This window comes from Ictidomys tridecemlineatus, assembly GCF_052094955.1.
Source record: "Ictidomys tridecemlineatus isolate mIctTri1 chromosome 1 unlocalized genomic scaffold, mIctTri1.hap1 SUPER_1_unloc_4, whole genome shotgun sequence".
Classification (NCBI taxonomy): Eukaryota; Metazoa; Chordata; class Mammalia; order Rodentia; family Sciuridae; genus Ictidomys; species Ictidomys tridecemlineatus.
Genome location: NW_027520945.1, coordinates 775660 through 781298, shown reverse-complemented (window position 1 = coordinate 781298; position 5639 = coordinate 775660).

The window sequence follows — 5639 nt, the reverse complement described above, 5'->3', positions numbered from 1 at the left end:
AAACTGGATTACAACCATCAACAATTAAGATTCTCAAGTTTCAAGTAACTTCCTAAAATGACCTACACTGGCTTTAGTGAGGTTTCAGGCCAATTCATCTGAGATCCCCCCCCAAAAAATAAAGAAGAGGGGGACTGCAATTTGCCCACAACCCCTTTTTATTTATTAAAAATAAATTGCATTGTTAACTCAACTGTAAGAACCAGGCCCTACACTCCTGGGTTCAAGTCAGTTACACTTGTGTGGCTCCTGCAGTTAGTGAATTTCCCTGTAGGTAGGGGCTGGAAACCATTTTGGGAGGCTGGAGATGGTTAGCTTTTCCTCTTTTGAAATGTGAAGTGTTGGTGGGTGCTAGGGAACTCCTTGGTAGTGTTTTTTTAAGGCATTAGACCAAGGGATGTGTTCCTGTCTGGTTGCATGAACTTCAGCAGTGTGAACAGGAGGCTAACTTCATTTTTATTCCCCTGAGTTTTGGGTTCCTTATTACAACAGTCATAAGATGATAGTTAGATTATTTGCATTGTAAAAGTGTGTTAGGAATTTGAACAATCATTTTGTTAAAAAGAAAATGTTTTTAGTTTGACTATTGTGTCAGGATGGTGTTGAAAGACCCCCGTCCAATTGTAAGGGGAGCATCGGAGGGAGAGACCACACAAGAGACTTACTCCATGCAATTGGCAAAAGGGGATTTATTGGGGATCCATTCCAGCGCACTGGGGCTCCGTGCTCACTCAAGAAGGGAGAGCAGCCCAGAGCCCAGAGCAAAGGTCAAGCAGAGCTTAAGTACACTTTTTGGAGAGGGCGGTGGGCTTTGCATACATCAGAACAAATCATCATGAGGCGCGGGGAAATTGAACAACAACTCTGAGATGTGATTGGCAAATTCATTGGCGGGAACAGCTCGGGCAGGGGTGATTGGTCATTCCTAAGCGGGTTACACATTCAAACTGATTAGTTCGGGCCCTGTGACAAACTGCACAGGGCCCTAGGCTAAATGGCCAGTAGGGTGTTGTTTTAACTATCTCAGGAATTCCAGGTTCTGGGTGTAACAGAGGAATTTAATACCTAATCTTTTACATTCAAGCTCTCCAGCTTAGAAACTTTACCCTTTCACAATGAAAGACGCCCGTATCCCTGTCCAAGGAGAATCACAGGAAACACTGGCTGCAAAAGCAAGAGGTTGGTTTATTGGGACACAGGCGCCTGCGGGTGCCCAGCAGAACCTCAGCCGGAGCTTTGGTGAACTGGCACACCGGACTTGGGGATACAGAGATTTTTATAGGGTTTGGGACAGGTTTCACGCGCGCGGGAAGCAACAGGTTTCTTATTGGTTTGTTTAAATCTAGCATATAGGCCACCTAGGGGGTACAGGTCTGCATTCCAAAAACCACAGGTCTGCATTCTATTCTTTCTGTTCCTGCTTATCTGTTCCGGTTTATTCATTCATGCCTCAGGATGCGGGTGCTCTGTTCTTCAACCGGTAGTCCGGAGAGCATGCCTGGCGCCTGAACCTGTTTATGGTGTGCCTGGTATCTTTGTTTCATATCTTGGCCTTAGGTAACTGGGCTGACTGGGCTAGGGTCTTTCAGTGTTGTGTTGCTCACTGAAATAATTCTGCAGAGAAAATAGCCTGCTCTGTGGTCCACCCAGTCTGGACCTCAGGTACATGATATTTAGTTCTCACAACCAATTGTGGCTTCAGGTTGGGATGACTTTGCCCATGGTGCCTGGCCTGGTTGGTTTTTTTCAGCCTTGCCCTAAATCCAAGGGATTGTGTTTGTGGTGGTCTTTGAGCAGTTGGTAGTTGGATGGGGTTATCTTCCTTGTTTCCTAGATGAAAAAGATATGTCTAGTGTTGATAAACCCAACCTGATCTTTTATTAAATTGGGAGCCCTCTCACCACAAAGCCATGAAAAGCTAATTTCGGCTTTACTATAAATTACTGCAAATTCTGAACCTGCTTGGAATGCCTGCCCGTGCCTTGAACTCACCCATGCCTGGCTCTCTGACCAGATAGCAGCCCTCTCTGAAACTTTAGTGACACCTCATAAATATTGGCCTTCCCTGGCCAGACAATGACCCTCTCTGAGGCTCTAATGGTCTTCATAAATTCTGATGTTGGAGCCAGCAAAAATTGTAAACTACCATTAGTGTGATGCTTGTCAGAGTTCTGTTATCTGTAACCCCCCTTTTGTGTAACTTTCTGGGCTATAAAGCTGGGCTGTAGGAAAGCTGGGGTGCTGTCTTGTTCCTGCCGTTTTGGGAGGAAAAGGCAGTCTGGCCGGTCGAAATAATAAGCTTGCTTTAATTTGATTTTAATTGGAGTCAGTGGTCTTTTCTTGCGTCCTGGTCTAACAGTGTTTGAAGCTGGTTGGGTTTGGTAATCATTCTTTCAATTTTTTAAATATGCCCTTCCAGGCTTTGGATGAAGAGGTTCTAGGGAAGCAAGTTGGAAATGATGTTGGCACTTGGTTTCTTTGAGCCTTACTGCCCTGGAAAAAGTGATAGGAGGAAGAATTCAAGAAATTAGATCCCTTTCTTAGCTCTTTTAACCTATTGTACTTTGGATTATTTATAAATAAAAATTCTAGATATGTTGAAAGGCCTCTAAATCCAGACAAGTACTGCATCACTAATCATGCCATTAAAAATTTTTTTTTCACACTCTTATCAGGCTTTGTTCATGAGGGATCCTCAGGAGGGAACAAAGCCCTTTGCCCTCTGGAGTTTTCAAATTTCAAAATGGGGCACATCTCTATCCCATGCCCAGATAGATCACACACCTTAGCAGTCTTTTTTGATCTTCTTACTCTTCCTATTTCACAGAGCTTCTCTGGACGTTGATCCAAGTCTCCTTGAAACTTTTTAAAATTTTTAATTAAGTAGAAATTTAATTTGGGTTCTAATTTGCCATCTACACGTTTTAAAATTAAACTGGTTAAGAGGGCCCTTGCCACTGGCTCAACACTTGGGGACCTAATTTCCTTTTGTTTTGTTTTGTTTTGTTGATAAGCCCTTATCTGGGTGGTGGGGGAGGGTAGGAGATGTTGTGTGCCTTAGATAATCTGCTCATAGTCATTCTTCTAATATAGGAATGAGAAAGCAGATAAGCTTGAGTCATAATGCTTTCCTTAAGATACACAGGTTTTAATTTTTCAGTGTTTTAGCTCCTCCAGAATTTAACTGGCCTCTAGTAGATTAACTTTCTTCCTGCACAATACCAGGAGTATTCTCTATCCATTTGCCTGTGATTGAATCTAAGAACCCCGCTGGGTTTACTGTATTCTTCCAATTTATTGGATAACTAGATGCTGAGAGATAACATTCCTAAAATTCAGGGTAGGGATGGGGCAGTGGGAAGGAGGAAGGAGTTGCTGTGTAATCTCTCTGAACTTTGCTTTTTTCTTTCTGGGTTAACTTAAGCATACCCAGCCATTATTCCTAACAGAGTCCTCTTACTCCTTGGCAAATAAGCCTTCAGGGTGTGCCAGTGGTGTTGGGGATGCACAGGCAAACAGAGCTGCTGCTGTTTTAAGACTCAAGCAGGATGTTGCTGGTGTGGCCTTGAGGCTTGTGTAGACAGTGAAGGCAGCTGGTTTTGGGGCTGTAAATCACTCTGGAAACCAGTAGATCCTTCCAGCAGAGGAGTTTAACCTTTTTTATGCCGTCAATATATTCAAGATCCACAGGATGCCAAGAGAACATATGATAGGGAAGTGCTGTTCCCCAAAACTAGACCTTCGTGATGTGTGCCTGGCCCTCCATGTCTGGGGCTCTGCATCTGCAGATTCAACCAAGCACATGTCAAAAAATGTTTGGGGGACTGTGGCTCAGTAGTAGTGCACTTGCCTTGCATGTGTGAGGCACTTGGTTCAATTCTCAGCACCACATATAAATAAATAAAATAAAGGTCTATCAACAACTAGGGGAGAAAATGTTTGGGGAAAACCTTGCATCTGTACCTGCCATGCACAGGCTTTTGTCTCTTGCCCTGGGTCCCTAAGCCACACACTTTAGAACAATGATTTTGCCTACATTTACATTGTATTAGGGGTATTATGAGTCACCTGGTGAGGATTCAAAGTATACAGAGGGATGTCCACATTATATGCAAATGCTGCACCATTTTGTATCAGGGACTTTAGCAGGCATGGATTTGGGTATCCTCAGGGTTTCTGGAACTGGGTCCTGGTCCTCCTGCTTGTACCCAGGGGCCTATATTAATTAATATAATACAATAAGTAACAAGATCAGCATCCTATCAAGTAACCACCGAATTGTCAAGTCATTGGACCAACTGTAGGCCACGTGAGAATGTGAATATGGAGTATGGATTGTGGGTAGAGGTTTGCCTGAGCCCTAAGGAGCAGCATGGAGAGCTTGACATTTTTGCGGGAACTTTGGGTCTTCAGAAGCAGGAGAGAGACGCACTTGATGGGGCATTGAGCATACATGAGGCTCTTGGTTTGATCCCCAGTGCAGCCAAAAAAGAAAAAGCTAAGTAGATCTATAGAATAAGTCTGGAAACAGAAAATCTTTGTTATTAGTTGTGAGCTAATATTGATCATTTATGCATTGGTATAACCTTCTAGGCTTGACAACCACTGAATTTCTGTTTCCTGGCCTGCTAAGTTGAGATAAATACCATGATTAAATATGAGTATTATATAGATGCATGTCTGAAAGCACTGGAGTTTAAAACAAACAGTAGCCTCCAGGTTAATAGCCATGCAGCTGGGTCCTTCCAGAAGGTGGTCTGTGCTATTACTGCTGTTAGGAGGAGCTGCCCCTGTGAAGGGTGAAAGTGTCCTGCAGATGGGAAGAAGGCTCTGGGGTTTTCCACCTGGCCCACCTCTGGTTTGCTATATAGCCCTGAGCAAGATCCCTCTAGATCTTTCTTTCCCACCTCACAAGTAGGTGGGTTTATTTCCTTATGGTTAAAATAAAGGTCAAAACTTCATCTCAAAGTTGACCTAAATGGCATTCTCTGTTTTAATTATGTAAATCCAGTTGGTAAAAGCTTTGTGGTAGGAATATGTACTGGTAGCCTCTTGTGACACCTAGAACTATAAGGATTCATTAGTGCGTAAGCCCCTGGCTTATTTGGGAGGTGGCTTGCTGTGACTTGGTCTCCCTGGCTGCCCTGGATGGTGGTAATGATGAACTCCAGGGTTGTCCTGGACCAAGACCAAGTGCTCTTAAGTAAAGCCTTCCCAGTCACTGCTAGCAACAGCAGCACTAGTGATGCACAAGCAGCCTCTTCTGTTCCGGCCCATGGGGTGGCCATTGGTCTCCAGGGTGTCAGTAAAGATGCACTGAGTGCCTGAGAATACTGATACCTCATGCAAGCATTTTTAAACTTTTAAAGAAGCTAAAAATTATGCAAAACCTTGAAGGGCAGGCAGGAGAAACAATTATGGAAAGCATCCATGTTGAAGAAAAGCCAGGGGACAGGTAGTAGGGTCTTTTCTTAGGAAGACCTACATTGAATAGCATCTCCTTGTCACCATGGCCTTCTGTAGCTTTCTCAACCAGATTTCTGTTTTTTCTTTTTTCCAGTGCTGGGGATAGAACCCAAGGCCTTGGTTTTTGTTGTTGTTGTTTTTTTAATGGTACCAGGAATTGAATCCAGGGCAAC